The sequence below is a fragment of the Branchiostoma floridae genome, chromosome 16 (genome assembly GCF_000003815.2).
Source record: "Branchiostoma floridae strain S238N-H82 chromosome 16, Bfl_VNyyK, whole genome shotgun sequence".
Taxonomy (NCBI): Eukaryota; Metazoa; Chordata; class Leptocardii; order Amphioxiformes; family Branchiostomatidae; genus Branchiostoma; species Branchiostoma floridae.
In genome coordinates, this window is record NC_049994.1 from 4,905,125 (window position 1) to 4,924,958 (window position 19,834).

General features: G+C 39.0%; 1 protein-coding gene across 5 annotated transcripts in view; it reads right to left on the reverse strand.

The window, feature by feature from the left end:
• The window catches only part of LOC118403719 (protein TANC2-like), a 136,200-nt gene that overhangs the window by 86,128 nt on the left and 30,238 nt on the right, over window positions 1-19,834 (reverse strand). For all 5 annotated transcript variants that reach the window (XM_035802499.1, XM_035802497.1, XM_035802496.1 and 2 more), the window contains one exon: window positions 2,163-2,262. The gene's annotated coding sequence lies outside the window, so the exon portion shown is untranslated. The remainder of the gene's footprint in view (window positions 1-2,162; window positions 2,263-19,834) is intronic.

A 19,834-nucleotide genomic window follows, 5' to 3' on the forward strand; every position in this document is an offset into this window, starting at 1 on the left:
CGCGGTGGATTTAAGTTCGCGGTAACACCATAGACTGCAATCTAATATCATGATAGAATAATATTCGCGGTGGTTTTAAATTCACGGTGAAGTGGTCACCGCGAAAACCGCGAACATTAATCCACCGCGAACATTAATCCACCGCGAACATTTCTGCATTTACAGTAATACAGAAGCTTTTTACTAGGTGCATACAGAGCTTTCAATGCTTTCATAAATACCTTATCCAGTGAAAGAGCTTTGCAAGAATGTGTCGCATGTAGTTTATGGCATTACGATAGAGGGCTATTCCATTAATAATATCTGGAGGGATAATACTAAGATCATCACACTGTAATAAAAAGGGTATTTGTGTGCATCATTTGCATTAGTAAAAGATGGAAAATTATGTTCAGAAATTGCCAATAAATCATACTCAGAAAGTGCAAGAGGCATTTTTAAGAGTAAACCCAAAAAACTGGTGCAAAGATTGCAAATTTTAGAAATTAAATCTTACCAGTCTGACATGAAATGTGAGTGCCACAACTTCAAAATTAATGATTGTACAAATAGTAACATCCAAACAAAAATATTTTTCTTTGAAGAAACTTTGCTTATATGCTATGCACCCTATAAAACTTTTTATTACCACGACGCTTGTACAAAGCAGATGACGCATGCGAAATTGCAAAGCAAAGTGGCTTGGACATTTCATACCTACATGCTATAAAACGATGGCAAAGCCAGAAGAGATTTAGAATAATGACAAAAGCAAGATTAACTTGTCATCAGCGCAAGACCAGATAGTCATTCAAACGGGAAAGAACACCCAAATTTCATGACATTGCCAATATAAAACCCACACAACAGACATGTAGTTTGCGGAGGGAATGTTTCCATTCAATCTGATTTTACTGCTTCGGAGGCAATCTTTTATCCATTACGATGGGGTAAATCGTTCTTTCCTATAGCGGGCAGGTTGCCATTACTTTGTCTCCTTTGCTTAGCTTGCAGTTTTGATGAATGGGGGGTATTATCCACACAGCAGTGAACATCTCCGCACACTGGGAAGCCATATCCGTGAATAAGCAAAATATGTTTCCCACAGATAGTGCACTTTATGCAGCGCTCTATAGTCTCTGCACAAGACGGATTGTCCAATAAGGGAAGCTGGCGGTTAATGTATGATGGCTGAAAGTTATACTTTGTGGCAACGAGGCTTGAAAGGGGCATGTAAGAGTCATGTGACAAGCATACCCAATGTCAATGTCAGACAGACAGTTAAAGTCAAGGTCTTCTGTATGATCATAGTCTTCTAGCAGTTAAGTATTGGGTACAAAACTGAACGTATGGCAGAAATGAAGCCAAGTCTGACAAATATTGGAAGCTATTCTATGCAAGCTAAGATTTTTTACCTTCACAAAATCCCTATCTTCCGTAAATGCAATGAAGAAAAAGAGCATATAGTATGTGATACGCTCAAGGACTGATATACTGTTACAGTAATTCTTGAAATTTTCATGGTGGTTTTATGTTCGCGTATTTTGCTGTAATTGCTTCACCTGATAACTCTACACATGTAGTATGTGACTATAACACAATCACAAAACCACCACCAATACATTTCTCCCTACCACAAATCAAGATTCATCTCCATCTTGAAGGCATTTACAGTACTCGATTGCTGCATTCTGCAACATGTGATTTATTACTATGACGTCACATTCAAACACTGTAAATGCATTTAAGTTTGCGGGGATTTAATTTCGCGGGAGCGGGAAAAAGGACTTTTCGCGGTGGATTTAAGTTCGCAGTAACACCATTGACTGCAGTCTTATACCACAATAGAAAAGTATTCGCGGTGGTTTTAAGTTTGCGGTGAAGTAGTCACCGCGAAAACCGCAAACATTAATCCCCCGCGAACATTTCTGCATTTACAGTATCTTTTTCTTAAACACCCCCCTAAAAAATGATATATATGTTTAACTCAAGCACTAGATTTCAGAACTGGTATTGTATAAGGGTACACAGATCTATCATAAAATATGTTTTGGTACCAACCTACCTCCTTATTCAGTTATTGTCTGTTTTTTCATCATCAACCACCTGATGTCTTAAATCCCAGCTCCTAATCCCCACTACCTGGTACATAAAGGGCATGACAGAATCCCCTAATGTCTCACCTTAATCAGGAAAATGCAGACTTTCAGCTTCAGGTCTTCCAGGATGTTCCAGCAAGGTCTCTTCTGACTGCTGTTGTCATAGTGATGACATTTCCCTCATCTGTGTAACAAGCGAGAGGCATTATAAGACTCATGTCACATTGTTAAATAGATGCAGTTATATACTGTAAATGCATTTAAGTTCGCGGGGATTTAATTTCGCGGTAGCGGGAAAATGGACTTTTGGCGGTGGTTTTAATTTCGCATTAGCACCATGCATTGTAGTCTCTTGTTCACGGTGGTTTTAAATTCGTGGTGAAGCGGCCGCCACGAAAACCGCGAATATTAATCCACCGAGAACATTTCTGCATTTACAGTTATTCTGTGTCAGGAACCATATTCCCCATTCAGAACAAATAATGACAATGAAGTTTATTGCATATTCATGCCCCATTGGGGCTAAATGCAGTCAGTTTGGTACATAGAAAGTAATCGGAAAGCTATACATATACTACAGTTTACATGCTTCTTCTCTCTTCTTAAAACATGCGTGGATGAGCTTACAGAGTTTTTCCAGTATATCGTAGTTAGATGATGACATAAGGTATTTGAACAGATTTTCCTTCGTTAGGTGATATATTTTTTTTTATCTATAATAGATAAGAAATATGACAATGGGTATTACTTTTTGTCCTTTCTGATTCTCAACCTTTAACATTCAATAAAAATTATTATGGTAATGATGGTGATGATGACGATGTTAATTGCTAGCAATTATAGAACAATGAAATTTCTCCTCTGTGCAACTGTAACAAGAGGCATAACAGAGTCATGTCAGATTGTTAGATAGATACAGTCAAACCTGCCCGAGCGACCACCTCTTCTCAGCGACCACCTGGCCATTTCGACCGCTTTTTCTCGGTCCCGATTTTTTTTCCCATTGACGTAAGCATTAAGAGACCTTTTCTCAACGACCACCTGGCCAACGCGACCGCGACCGGCCCAAATTGGGGCCCATAACGACCGCATTATTTTCAAAATTGAGGTTTTCATCGATTTTTGATAATAACTAGCGCGATTTTGTGCCGAAATCGTTGTAAGAAAATCCGAATTCAGTTGTTACAGAACTTTAAAAAGATACATATATATCATTATAATGTGAAAAAAATGCTGAAACGTATATAGCCTCATACTTTTTCAAGAAAGTTCTGTATAGCTCATACCTTTTTAAGGAAGACCTGTACGTGTGAGTGCTTTTGTCCAACTGTACTGTACATTCACCCTTGGGTAAGTACGCTATCGGGACGTACCGGGCATCGAATTCGAAAGGTACACCGTAGTTATTTCAGATCAAGAACATAGCGACGCATAAAGGCTTCTATGGTAGCATCAAAGTTCCCTTACTGTCTAATACGTTAGTGTACAAATACTTGAGCTTTAAAACACTGTATCGTATAAAAACTCGATAAAAACTTGGGATTAAATTTACAATTTACAGTGTGCGTGTTGTTTTGACATTAAAGACCTTGCTTCTTTGCGTGCGTGCAGTGCGCTTGCTATTTGCCATTAAACACAACGGAAACCATTTATACTTTGCATCGGGCATGTTTTGAGTCGATACTCTTCTCAGCGACCACCTGTCCAAATCGACCGTTTTCTTCCGGTCCCCCGGGTGGTCGACTTGGGCAGGTTTGACTGTACAATCATATTTTCTGTGTCGAGGTCGGGTATCATATTTCCTATTCAGAACAAACAATAGATAAGAAATATGATTGGGTATTTGTCCTTTTTGATGCTCAACCTTCCAGGTTCAATAGAAGGAATCATGGTAATGAAGATGATGATGATAATCATTAGCAATTGTAGTACATTTGTAAACATTAAATACTAGCATTAAATATAATCATGATTGGACACAAGAGCTGCTATAAGCAATATTTAACCAGGCTAGACACACAGTAAAAATTCGGCATTTGAAATGTCCCATCCCAGGTCAGAGTAAACTGAAAGAAATTCAATGCACTTACGGCATCAAAATTGTGAAATGAAATTCAAAATATCATATACAAAATCATATAATAAATGTAGGGTTACAAGGGATGTGTCTCCTAAATGGATTAGAACACAGTAGAACTTTGTTAATGGCAATAAATGTCATGATTCGAAGATTCAATCTTCCAATCTCTGCCAAATATAATCACATGTCCTTGAATGCAAATGAACAGTCTAAGTGACCTTTAAAGTAATATTGTTTCTTTACCCTCAGAGGAGAAAAACCAGTATCCTGTTAAGGTATCCTAGTTTTAAAGAGAAAAAAAACGTACTTTAACAATGCACAAACCATTCAGAATCTGTACATACTATAGTTATATAGTGTGTTGTATTATAGATTGCATATCATGGCTGTCTCCAAGACCCGTTCTTCCGTCCTACGGAAATTTGCTTGTTGGGACAGAAAATAATCTTACCCCATCCATCCCAAAAATGACAAGAAAAATACTTCTTATAATTATGTGTACTACATTCATACTAAGGCCACACCAATTTAATTTCTTGGTTCACGGATTTTTTCATAAAAAATATGGAGCGAAAGGGCGAAATAAAAATAAAAATAAAAATTGTAAAATGGTTGGGGTAAAGGTAACGGCTAATCCAAAACATACAGTGTAAAGAAAAAAAGTTTTCAGCTTGAAAAAAGTACAAAAACACTATTATTGTACAGTAACAGCACCTGTACCCACACTTTAAGGAGTTTATAATATAAAGGCCAATTTGCTACACCAGAAAGCTGGTGAATGATTTCATTAATGGTGAAAATTTGCTGAGTGGTAATTTTTATTTTTATTTTTTTTTTCCAAAAAATAGGAGCGAGCGAATCCATGAACCAAGAAATTAAATTGGTGTGGCCTAATCATAGGCTTAAAATGACACATTCAACAAGGAAAATCAACAACATGGGCTCCCAAACAATGAGAGGGACAGAAGAAAGCTTTAAGCTGGAAACAGCCCTGTTGCATATGGAATTGTCTTGTATTTCCTGTATGTGCGATTTGTCTCAAATTGAGCATGCCCTTCTCAAAATTGTCCCCATTCATCATTTTGTTATCTCTTGAATAGCATCTTTTTGTCATCCCTCCATGAAATAGACAGAACATTTCCCACTATAATCTCACTGAAGAACCGGCAACCATGACCGTAGCGTTTCCACAGCACGATATGCAGACATTGACTTGTCGATAACATGGAATATGCATGACATATAATATGTCAGAATACACAGATGAGTTGGTTATGATGTCACTTGTCTCTTCTGTAACCCAGATGAGGTCAGAAGAGACAACAGGGCACACCTTCTCCACATTGATTTTTGGATTCCTCCTCAGATGCATGGCAAGGCCACATCAATTTTATTTGTTGTTTCTCGGATTTCCCGACCCTAATTTTTCCGATTTGAAAAAAAACAAACTTTTCCAATTGATGGCGACACCGCGTGTTGTTAAAATTTCACCGCCTCTCCTTTCTCAAATTAACTATGGCCCTCAAATTCCAGTAGCTGTATAATTTTCCTTCAAACTTTGGACTTTGCTACCAGGGACCCCCTAAATGTTGAAAGTTTAGGTTTTCCTGTCCGATCTCTCCTACCCCCGACTTTTTGAAAAGATTTTTCTTCTTTTTTTTCGACCGACCGACCCAATTGGGAAAAATCTGAGAAGCAACAAATAAAGTTGGTGTGGCCTTATGATGTCACTTGTCTCTTCTGTAACCCAGATGAGGTCAGAAGAGACAACAGGGCACCTTCTCCGCATTGATTTTTGGATTCCTCCTCAGATGCACGGTAAAACTAATTAGGACGACTGCCAACATTGGGACTTCTGGGTTTCTAAAGAAATGTCACCCAGCCAAGTGGGGACTGAATCATGAATGGCAGTTTAATCATTGCTGGGATTATCCAGAGCGGTGTAACCTTTTTTGTGACCTTACTTCATTTTGGGCTTAAGAAAATTAATGTAATAATCTCTATGCTGACTGAGGTTGCTGGAAATTTTGAGCTATACTCTCCACAACAAAAATAGCAAACATCAAAAACCACTGCGAAAATTTCAACACTTACAGTATTCTTCAAAGTATAGGGTTACAACAAACTACACTTTTCCATCTAATTTCAATTGGCAAAATCCTGCAACAATGATTTTTCTATGCATTCACCCTTTCTTGAAATGGTAAAAAATTGGCTGTACATCATAGCTATCCTCCAAGAGGTTTGCGTAAACGTTTACGTTTATAAGCGTGGCTACATTATATGCACACGCATGCCCTGAAGGAACAGTTATTGCACAGTTAATGGAGTCTTTACTATCCAGACGTTTGGTAGGATCAGGTGTGGTAAGAAACTTCCTGAGCATGAGGGATCTTAGCTTAAATCCCCTTTTTAAGAAACCACCTGTCACAGAGGTAACAGTAGAAGAATGGACAATATATACACCCACGTAGTGCACTAGACTGGAAATTTGTAAAAACGTTCCATAAAGTCATCAAATTACAATCTTTCATTCAACAGTTTGGAGAATACAGCAATGTAAGTTTGGACCATTTTTATACACATAAATCGCTACACTGGAAATTTGAAAAAGCACTCCAGAAAGTCATTAAATCACAATCTTTCATGCCACGGATGCAAGTAAACAGTAGAAGAATTATGTGGGTCTGGACCATCTGTACGCACACAAAGTGCAGATGAATCGCTACACTGGAAATTTGAAAAAGCATTCCAGAAAGTCATACAATACCAATCTGTCATTCCCTTTTACAGAGGATATCACAGTAGCACCTGTAACACCTTGTGCCCCCCTCCCCCATTTTCAAATTACAGTACTGTTTGACTGTATAACTTAACTAGAACTGGTCCTGAACAGTTGATTTCTTTGGAAAATGTTGTAATCATTCAAGCTCATGTTCAAGTAGAGACAAGAGAAGGAGGGCACAGCATGCATATGGAAAAAAAGAACCAAAGAGAGCTTGTATTGGACAGGCTACCATAAGATATACATTGTACAGAAGCTGTTTTAATAATAGAATGTACTACTGTATTTCAAGACAGGGGCATCATTCTACAATTCTCCATTTACCTGATGAAAAATACAGTGCTATATTATATACAATGCCAAAAATCGCAAAGCATAATCGTTACCTCAATAACAATGGACATGCAAAATTTCTAAGAAATCCATTATAAGGATCTTGACTTACAGGTGCAATATCGACACACACACAGACCTGCTTTACTGACCTCATTCAAGGAGGTTATAACACATTAACAGTTGACTACATTAAACATGTATGCTACTGTGTTACTAATACCAGTTCTTGTACGTAGTCCAAGTTTTGGGTACTGCTGCTTCACTTCACTCTTTCCTAATGACAACTTCATCCAGGCCAATTACTTCACTCTCCTTATATGTTCACAAGTACCAACACGTTCCGACTTCCATACACTGACTTCTCTCCAGCAAATTTACAGTACATGCGAAAACCAGACAACCAGTCTGACCTCCTGCGACCTGGAAAGTTTCTTTAATAAACTCAGCTGCAATGGAGTTTACCAAATGTCAACTTCACTTTGAGCTTGGGATATTGGGTCAGCCCTTATTTAGACCCCTAATCAAGTTAGGCAGTCGTAACAATGTCGCATAATTGGATCGGTGGATCCCTTTAACTATGATGCCATAACACAACTTAGTCCAATACTAACAACTTTAAATCAATTCTACATCCAAGTCAAGGCAGAAATCACGACCAGATTGTAAATAACATAAGCTGGACAGGTTATGTAACAAGTTGCTGTAAATGCATTTAAGTTTGCAGGGATTTACTTTCGCGGTAGCGGGAGAAAGGGGTATCCGCGATGGTTTTCAGTTCGCGGTAACGCAAAAAAGACTGTAGTCATATACTGTAATGGAAAAATGTATGTTCATGGTGATTTTAAATGGCCACAGCGAAAAATGTGTACATAAAAACACTGCGAATATTTCTGCATTTACCGTATCAAATCTTTCTTCAAAATATTACATCACAAATATCAGCTTTATGAGAACCATTTTGATTTCTACACGTACATCAAAAAAAGGACACAGTAAAAGTAATTATAGTGAGGCTTGAATTACATTTAAGGTATCTCGGTTGGCTAAATTGGCATTTTCACCTTCCACCGTTTTCTTATTAACAAATTAAGAAAGAATGGAGCCGTAACGAATGTTGATAGATGGGCATTAGAGAATTCTAAATCTGATTTTTTTGGGGCCGAATTGATGACGTCATCATTTTTATTACCTCTGATATTATTTTTTTCTATGACAAAATACAGCACTTTGGTACATGTACATACCACTGTAATGAAATTTCATTTTTCGTTGCATAATGATGGAAGCTACAAACGTAGTGTTGCGCAAATTGATATCTACTAACGATCTGTAGTAATTAGAAAATGTTTGTTTTCATCTAATTAAAAATATCTAATTCTTGATAACTACAGATCGTTAGTAGATATCAGTTAGGCATCACCTTAAATGTGTAGTTCAGAGTTACATGTTTCTTAAAATTTAAGGGCTCAAATGCGATTGTAGAAAAAATCATTAAAGATTGGGGGCTAATTTTGTAGACTACAGCGTATGCACATTTATGACAAATAAAACCTTACACAATGAGGTCATTCACAGTGTACTTTTGTACGTTGGTCACCTTTCATCGATAAAGGACACACTGTGCCACTACATGTATTCCCTCATCATTGTACGGACACCCTGGTAAGAAAGTTGATATGACAATCGATACAGTCCCCGAAATAAACACTGAAAGAGGCCATTGATCACGACCGGCGCGATCGAAAGAATCCATACTCTTCGATAATCATAAGCCCCAGGTTTGCAACTTGGCTCACCCCCAAACAATTACCTTAATTCTGAGTGGTCAGCCCAACGTAATAAAGACCTACGTCTGATCAATAAAACGGCTCAAATGAGTATATCAAACTACTGTGAAAAGCAAACTTAAACGGATCAAAGTACTCTCTATATATATTCTAACACAAGCCAAATAGAGATTCGGAAGTCATTAATTACACTTTTACTTGACTAGAATTTCTTTTTATCTTTGTCAATAAAGTCTTTGCAAGGCATATAAATTTGTGAATCACTTTATAAACTTACATGTTCTGTATAATAGAGTAGGACCGGTAGGCTATATATTCTATATTTATGCACATGTTATATGACCCATACTACAGCAGGTAATAGATTGTGCTATAAATAATCTATTGGGAGCCCTACATCAAGGACAAAGATTTGACCTTGCCGTGATGAAAGCCTACATTTACAGCTAAGATAGGACATAATTCTTCTCCGTAACTGTGCATCTTTCAATGTGGTCTCTGAAAGGGCGTACGCACTTGAGAATTAAGCTTAGTCTTCTGGTACATTGTACAAATATAAGCCAGACCATCAGTTCTACAGTGTATACTGACAATTTGCTCTCAGCTGACTAAATCCTACATTCAATGTTAGATACTGTAATTGTAAATGCATTAATGTTCGCAGTGATTTTATGTTTGTAGTTTTTGCTGTGACCTCATCACTGTAAGCTCAAAACTACCACAAAGGTTTTTGTTCTGTCTTCTGCCTGCCGTACATATTAATTCATGTATAAAGATATATCAAAAACGGAAGTTCCGCTGCAGTACCTTAGCCAGTCACTAGGGAGCCAACTATCGAACTTGACCTTCGTTTTCCCAAGCCCTACTCACCTACCAAATAACATAAGGATCCATCCTAGGCTTATCGAGTTATGCTTAAGACACACAGACACACACATATAGACACACACACACACACACTCAAAACATAACCTTCTAGCGAAGGTAAAAATTGTATGGTATTATATGCAAAAGGCAACTGTTTTGTCAACTCTGTAGCACCCTTGTCAGTTAGTAGTAGGTGGTTTCTGACTGGCTGTCTGCAAAGGCTTTTATTACTGTACAGTATGCGACTATAGCACTAACACAAACTCAAAACCACTGGAAACACTCCATATTCTCCTTAACGCAAAATTTAATCACTGCAAACTTAGATGCATTTACAGTACATATAAGGCCTAGGAAAAAAAATGTTGTGTTTCCTGTTTCCCTACCTTCCCTAAAAAAACCTGCCGACCCTAGACTTTTTTTGGGTGGGCAGTGGAGTGACAAAGCTTCCAGTTAGAATTTTTATTCAGCCTGCTTCCTATTGAAGTAAAAACAGTCTGCTTGTCCTATCTAATGAAGGATTAATGTATCTATTGTGCACAAAATCAAAGTTTGACATTGAAAGACAAGTGTCCTCATACATTTCAGTTTCCTTTGTTCAACTATATTGTAATATGTATCACTAGATTTTTGGCTAGCCTAAAAAAAATTACAAAAAAAAAAGATATCCCCTACCTACCGACCCTAATTTTTTCAGGACTGAAACAGGAAACACAACATTTTTTTTCCAAGGCCTAATGAAATTTTCCTGATGCCATTGAAGAAATATATTTCTCCCCCGAGTTCAAACCCCTAATACATGGACATGTACCAATGTCTTCATTAATTTTATACCACTACCCAAAATTACAGGAGTGATCGGTTTCTTATGCATATTTAATATACCAATGCGCACATACACATATATCTTAACTTGTGATCATAATACAAGCTTAGACACCTTGACGCCTTCTTACATTTATGCATGCTGCATTTCCCCTTAACAACATTTTTATGTGTCATTATCTTGGAGATATCAAATTTTGAAAAATCACATCCTGCATTTTTGTACAGCAGGAACATACTGTAAGTGCATCTAAGTTTGCAGCAATGTAATTTCACTCTGAGAAGAAAAAGGAGTGTTGGTCATGGTTTTAAACTTTGCGATATTGCTATAGCCTGGTATCCAGCCATAAAGCTCATGAGGCTCTTCTGTCCTCTCTACAGATACGTATTTGCAGAGTGGACAGAAGAGACTCGGGAGCTATAAAGTATAATATGGCTGGATAACAAGCTAATATTATTAGTCACATACTGCTAGACTGTAAATGCATTTAAGTTCGCGGGGATTTAATTTCGCGGCAGCAGGGAAAAGGATTTTTTCGCAGTCGTTTGAAGTTCGAGGTAGCACCATGCACTGTAGTCTTTAACTGCCATGGAAAATGTTCGCAGTGGTTTTAAGTTCGTGGTGAAGTGGCCACCGCAAAAACTACGAAAATTAAACCACCGGGAAAGTTTCTGCATTTACAGTATTACTAGTCACATACTGCTAGTAATAGAAACAGAACAGTTGCCTTCAATACGTACATGTAATACTGTACAATGTATAGTACATACATGTAGCACTTAGACAAGGGGGTAGGTGGGCAGAAGACGGAACACATTTTCGTGGTGGTTTGAAGTTCACTGTGAAGAGGTCACTGTAGGAACTGAAGACATGACAACACTACTTGTACAACAGTAACTCCATGTTAGCAATTGGTCCTAGTTTAAGTACAGGTTAGGGCTGGGTACTGGTACAGTATACCGGTTCAAAACCGTTTTTTCTCATTGGACCGGTCTGGAAAAACCGGACCTGAAAAAAATTGGTGGACCGGATGTTGGACCTATTGGAAAATGAACAGATTATATGATCAGGCATTCACACGTTTTGGGGCTTACCTGTCGAAGAAAATAACAAGACAAGGCAGAGTAGAGTCTTATAGTCATTTCTACCAAGTTTTACAGTCAATCGTACGGAGGCAGTTAGCCTTGTAGGATTTTAAAACGCCAGTGGGAGTCGAATGCTCCACAAAACAGATTTCTATGTAGCGAAATGGACCATTGGTTTGAGTATCGTCCATTCACATAGTGAATCAGTTCCAGGTTCAGGTCCGGACCTGATCCTCTGGACCTGAACCGTACCTGGACCTGAATTTTCTGTACCAGTACCCACCCCTAGTACAGGTTCAACTTTTCCAGGGTAATCATAGATTCCAGTCACAGACCCAGACTAGTTAAAGCCAGGGGAATGATACTTGAAGAATTTGATTGTCCATAAATACAGTGGTGATAATGAGGATACAGGACACCATAGGGAGCCCCCATATGTGCCTGATGACAACAAAATACCCACCTCCACACCTATGGGGGGATGCAATTACTCATTGATTATTGGATTTTTACTGTTATTACCTGAATTGGGGATTCTAAATTATTAGGGCCGATGGCCAGTAAGCTCCTTCATTATATACTGTACAAAGTTGGACGACAGTTAGATTACAACTATTGAAAGTCCTTGACAAGTTTGAACACATTTGTATGTTATGGCTTAATGCTTTAAATATCATCTTGAAATGCATATGGAAATCTTACTACTTCATTTCTGTTGCATCATCTATTGCTTTTCCTTTTGCTCTGTTTCTTATAAAGACAATGACCTGGACCAAACGACTGTCACAATGGTTATTGGTAAAGTAGCAGAAAGCCTGTGGTGATGTAGCAAGTGTCAGGACAGAGCTGGAGGGGCTGGTCATAACACATGGGGTGTGTTTAGTAATAAACAGAGCAGTAATTTGTTAGGCTAGACTATATGAAGATAAACATTAATATGCATTTGCCTGTTTCTGGTTCTAAAACACCTTAGTTTGTAAAATCATCTCTAGTATCTACAACTAAAATCCGTTCAAAGACAGTGAATGAATGCAGACAAACCAATCTATGCATATCTATTAGTAGGCATTACCCCCTGGAATTACAGTGACAAGTGCATGGGTGGTTCTAAATATAGCTAACCATATAAAATACAATTAATGAACCTATATGAACCTAAGTCTTTAGAGTACGTCAAAAACTTGCAGAAAAGCAATACGACAGTCTTGATATCAGAGCCTAATGCATTTCTGCCTCCATTCAATGTCATTATCTCTCCCTTGGCATTCTGGGAATATTGATTGTCATTAATAGGACTTCAATATCAGGACGACCTAAATTGAACTTAGAAGAGTTCTACCTCGACGTCACCTTCGATCTGACGGCTATTTCTGTTTTCAACGAGAGTATACTGTAAATGCATTTAAGTTCGCGGGGATTTAATTTTGCGGTAGCACCATGCATTTAAGTCTCTTACTGCTATGGAAAAATGTTCGCGTTGGTTTTATATTCGCGGTGGCCACCGCAAAAACCGCCAACATTAAACCACCACGAACATTTCTGCATTTACAGTATGCCCCAAACACAATTTTTCATCTTCCCTCCCTATTAACTTTCTTCCCTCCCTATTAACAAGCTTTCACAAGCTTAATTGTAAGCTGTCACAAATCGGCCCCTGTACTTACAACGATGCTGCTAGGGGACCTAAACCTACAGGGTACACCACTTGTGCCCTTGACATGACCATAAGTTAACATGTGTAGGACTCCAGATGTCAAAATTACTACTTCTACTGCAGTACTATAAAAGGCCACCAGGAGGCGCACTATCGTACCTGATCCTTGGTTTCCATACCCCTGCCCACCTATCAAATATCAAGTTATGGAGTTTACAGAAACACACACACAAATGGTACCATAAACGTAACCCTTTTTAAAAAGATAATTGATACAAGGCAGCTAATCTAATTTCAACACCCAAAAAAACATTGCTACTTCCAAAATCATATCCAGTTGCTTGAGTAATTGCTATTAGCCGTATCTTATTACCCGGATTTCTAACCTTCATCGACGTATTTCTAGATGTTTGTTTATGACGTCAATAAAATTCCTTTATGTCTAAAATAAACATTAAGGGTACCATCAAAGTAGTAACTCCACCCAACCATGTACATGTATGCCTGGCAATAAACCTTCGTTTGTGCTTGACAGTTGAACTTCTCCAAGGAGAAACCCGAAGTGGGCCTACGAGTTTTATAAGGTGCATCGCAGGGGCATGGATTTATGCGTCTGACTAACGTCATTAAATGACGCCAGCGCGTTTCCACAATTTACAATAACGGCCCCTTGTCAGTGCCTGGCTATATGATAAGATCTAATTACTAGGTTTCTAGAAGACATTCACCCATAACCTAGTGGGACTTAAAGTTTACAATACAAACTTGTATTTTACCAACATAGATCTCTTGTGTATGTCTAAGATGTCAGAATAGCAATGATTAGAACTTGAAAGGTTTTGGAGGTATTCAAACTCAATGTTGATCCCCTTTGAAAGGCACTACAGTTACACCTATTTCCTCAATTGACACAGGGAAAAATGAGTGCCTTTAGCTTCGGTTAGGGACGTCCTCTTGGATGGGACCTAAAGCTGGGGGCCATGTTTGAGGAGAGGCACACCTTGAGCCATGTTACAATCACACTGCACTTGTCAAAAAGAATAGGTGTGTGTGGATCAAACCATATACCCTGGTCTTACGCAGCTTGTAATAACAGTACAAAACTGGTACGTCACGCTTAGTTGAAGGCGGTTTATCGGACATCTGCAACAAAGAAATAAGTTTTCGCAGAGTCCCATTAGAACTTAAAGGTTTTGAAGAAGGCAGTGTACATCAGAAACCAAAGGTTCACCCTCAACAGAGACGGAGGGCGACATAGACTTTCTGATACTTATGACCCCCTCCTGCAAAAGTGGTGTGTTGCTGACATCACTGAAGATAGAGGGGCCGTTCATTCTGTGAACAAGGGCTACAGAATTTGTCCAAAAATTTTGAGGGGTAAGTCCCTACAGTGTTAATTCCAGTGTTGGGTGTAAAGCGTTAGCATTCTTCTATAAGTTGTTGGGCTGCCTTGCCTAGAAAGGGCGGAGTACCTCCCAATGCTAAACTGGACGAGACATTGCTAGAGGGTACCATCAACCTGGTTTGACCCCCTAATGTGTCTTCTCCTGTATGTGTCTGCTCCCCTCAGGTCTTTCCAGGATAATGGGCCAGGATGGTGCCAAGTGTAGCCAACAGCTGAGCCCGACACTCGCGCCCATCACTCCAGCACGTAATCAAACCATAAACTAGCGCAATAAAACAGACATTGATATGAGGCCTTGGCTACATATATGTACTATAAATGCCTTTCATTTTGGCACTGATTCAGGGTTGCAGCCAGTCTGAAATCATATTCCGTCCATTCAATTTTGAAAATTTTGAAATCTAGACCATCTGAAATGCTATTTCCTGCATTTTGAGGGGTAAATTTTGCTGGTAGACTAAGTTGTTCGACAGCATCTGTTTTGGTGAAAAATAACGCAAGAGAGACAGTTTCAATCTTTACATATCGATTTTTGTCTGTCACAGAGGGCAAAATTTGCAATTTTTTTTCTGTCCCAGCTTCCAAATTCTGGTAAAGGACAGAAGGACGGCTGCTGGCTACAACCCTGCAGTGATTTCATTTTGTGGTAAGGAGAAAAAGGAGTGTTCACAGTGGTTCTAAATCTGTGATGGCGTCAGTGGTTTGAAGTTCGCGGTGAAAAGATAACTGTGAAAACAGTGAACTCTACCACTAAAATTTCAAGAATAACAGTAGCAAGAAGGTAATAGATATTGAACAATTCACTACCTTCAAGCAAGTCGGTAAAATAGACAAGTTTAGATCTATTTTCCAATAAAAAACACTACTGTTAGCTCGAAGTCATCTTTCCTATATCCCCTCCTTTGTACAGATAAGTTGTTTTTTTAAACGGAGTAAGTATATTCAACTTATTACTCCGGTTTTATCAAGAGAAAAAGGTCCAAAGTTTGGTATAGCAAATGCCGTATTGGAGTTTTTCTTACCAGTGAATTGTTTTCTCTGTAAACAAATTCATCTTTCATTTTTTCTTTCATCTTTTCTATCTTTCTTGTCCATCTTTTAAGATGGACGGATGTCTTCTGAGGAAGTAAATTCATAATGTTGGTTGATCTCATTGGCAAATAAATCAGTTGATAAAAGCAATGGCGGAACCGCATCATCACTGGATTAATGCGCCCATTGATTCCATTAACTTGCGAAGCCACGGCAAGTGATCGAAAAAAAGACCCCATCCTTTTTGTATAGCCTTGTGGTTGATTGTGCCCGGATCGATACATTTTCATTAACGGTGTAGACAAACTCGTTTGTAACTGCCATTTCCTGGGAGCCCGGTTTCACTGTCAGGTGGGGGTGGTTAATAGAGAAGGAGGGACAGCTATTAAGGGAGGAGGGAAAACTCTTCAAGGTGTGTTACCCACAAGTCTTTATCAATCCTATGCTTCAAGAGAAGCTGAATGAAAATAAGTCACAGGTTCAAGAAAGTCAGCTTTTAAGGATAGTCAATATAAGTTTGGGATTGGGGTGAGAGAGGATAACCAAAGCATATCCTTTTTAGGCTTGACAGGGTATCAGGAGGTCTCTGAAAGTCTGATTATGATTTATATATTCATTATTTCTGATAGATCTCTTTTGGATTTGTAATAAAACATTTCTGAATGTGTATATATGACTTTAAAAAATGTATTTTTCCACTCATATTATATCAGTTACTCTAAGAAGTTTAGTGTGCTATTTGTTGACAGTAGCTGGCTGACTGACTATACGGAAGCTACAAAATATAAATTTCTCTTCGGTCAAATTTGAAGCATGCTGCATGGAATGATGTGTATGTAACATACAGTTGTAACACCTTTTTTGATGGCTGATAGTGCAATGCAGCTTTTCTTAGTCTTGATCAATGCTTGAACAACAGTCTGTAAAACCTACACACTGGTACCTCTCTATACTGTTCCTCAGTCAATATCATCCCTGGGGGTCTGCATGCCATTTTCCGAGAGGCGTAACGAGCTATCTTAATTCACCATTCGTAGTAGCCGGCCCGCTCTAATTCAGCGATAAGCATTGTCAGTGAACTTCTTGTTATGCGTAATTGGTCGCTTCAATTCTACGTGGCACATTATCTATTCTCCTGAACTCATCATTAAGTGTTGTTGAAGAAGTCTTCGTATCACGTGGTCAAACCAGCCTGGTGCTAGCGCTCTTAAATTTACTGTTGAGGGCTTCCAGGATCCCCCATGCAGACCCTCCTCCCTCTGAAGCACTAGGATATATCATACTATTACAGATTGAAACAATCCTTTGAAAAACGAGTCAAATGGCCGATTAGTGTAGCTGACCTCTAGAATTCACAGTTAAGCATTACTGGGCCTCTTAAATTCACCACTGAGGGTTTCTGGGATCCCCCATGTAGACCCTCCTCCCTCTGAAGCACAAGGATATGGTCAGATATCGATGTTAGGGCTGCCCATTGGCAAGCATGTTATAATAGACTGAATGAAGGCTTAAAAAAAGTACTAACCCATATTTCAATCTTAAAAAGTCTTCTCCACCAGAAAGTCACTTGTGTCTAGTTTATAACCATTCAAAGAAAACAGAGGGTTGTTCGGCTCATTCTCCCAGAAAAGCTCACTCTATGAAAGAAACCTCACCTTTGACCCCTGTTCCCTCCTGATACAACCGGTAGCACCCTATAACTAAAACCTGTCCTTACACCATCTAAACTGCTGAACTGAACACATTTTGACCCAAATAGAATAGCTTAGACCCTACCTGTCCCTTCTAACTCAAAAAGTCTCCAGATTGGGCAAAAATTTTCAAGGAAAAGAAGGATTTTCAAGGATTTTAAGTCACACCCAAATTGCCTTCCCATTTTGTGCACTGTACTGCACAACGCAACTCTGACATCAGCCCATATACAACTGCTACAAGACGTACATACATTTATACCCACTCGTACCAGCAAGACTTGTGCATTATTTGTAGTTTCAATAAGTTACAAATTGCCCATCACACAGCCGTAGGCACCTAATGATGAGTAATGCTATCACGGACGCTGCACAGGAAATTAAAGCGACGCCTGGAAAACATTCATTTCTCGTCTCTCCGTGATGACAACGTCAAATCGCGAACCCTGCATTACCCCTAAGTACGACATAACTCTTCGAAAACCAGTTCTTATCACGCCATTCTCGCGCGAGAACGATGTGCCAATTATGCGTCATTTCCCGTCAAATCACACGTAAACGTCTTTCCACGCAACTCTGCCCACTTATAACCGTATCTCACAAGATAAAACGCATGTAACATCTAAGGTCTCGGAGAAGAGATTGACGGGCAGCAAGTCATGATGAAAACAAACTAAGGAGTTGACTTTTCAAAGCGGCAGAAATGAGGAGTTTCCATTGCTTAAGATGTCTGAAGTAACGGAAGTTAGACTATGTTTTGATGGGCAAGCAAATCATGAAAAAAGCAAACTAAGGAGTTGACATTTCAAAGTTAAAAAAAGAAGAGTTTACATTGCTTAAGACGTTGTCTGAAGTAAATGGAAGCATAGACGTTTTTTTTAACCTTTGCGAAGAAGGTTATGTTTTTGGTAGCATTTGTATGTGCTTGAGCAAGAAGCAATGGATGGTTCGTTGTGAAAATTTTAACGTGGTTGGACTTGTCCTATTGAAGAATTTGATACATTTTGGGCCCCCTGGCAGCTGAAGTAATGGAAGTTGGTAGCATTTGTATGTGCTTGAGCAAGAAGCTATGGACGGATTGTCATAAAAATTATAATATAGTTAGACTTGTCCTATTGAAGAATTCAATATATCTAAGGCCCCCTTGGAGCTTCCCGAGGTACTGCACTGGAACTTTTTGATATCTCGTTTTGAAAGTTAAAAGCTATCAAAATTTTTCATTGCGTCACATGCGAAACAAAAAAAAACACATTAAAATTCATTTATGTCTCCTGCACATATCACGTCTCCCAGGACCATCCCTGGGGGTTTACACTATCTGACAATACCTCAACCTGATCCGGAGAAGGACGCACCGACCAATGAAGTTTCAGCGTCTTGATTTCCCAAGATTAGCTTTTCCCCTTCCCTCTTCCATTCGGAGAAATTAGGGGCATATAGTGTGATATCTACACTTGTAGGAAATCAAAGGTGGGACTCCCTCTGCTGCATGTACAGTACAGGGCTCAAAATAGTACCTGTATATGCAGGTTAGTACAAGTTAACCACTCTCCTGCACCTAACCTGCGCTGGTCCATGTACTGGGTTTATATATATATTATATATATATGTCCCAGGAGAGATGTCGATCCAGTAGAATCGTCGATTCTCCTAGGAGAGATCTCGATCAGAGCTGGCCCTAGGACCAGCTCCGATCGGGGTCTCTCCTAGGAGAATCGATGATTCTACAAGTATAGATTGCGATCGGGGTCTCTCCTAGGGCCAACTCCGATCCAAACTCAAATGATGCTAAGATATTGGAAACAGACTGCGATCGGGATCTCTCCTAGGAGAATCGGTGATTCTACTAGGAGAGACCCCGATCGGAGCTGGCCCTAGGACCAGCTCCGATCCAAACTCAAATGATACTAAGATATAGGAAACAGCAATACTCTTTTTGATAAACAATGATTTTATTTAGTATTAATGCAAACCTACTAACTCATTAACAACTACACACAAGCCTACTTGTGTCACTTCTACAATGTTCACTCAAGACTACCACACTAGAGTCACTTCTTCAACTTTACTCAAGGCACACTTCTACTCAGCTACCTCACTAGTGTCACTTCTACACCTTTACTCAAGGCACACTTCTAAGTTCTACTCAATACTACCTCACTAGTGTCACTTCTACACCTTTACTCAAGGCAACCCTGCGAGAATTGG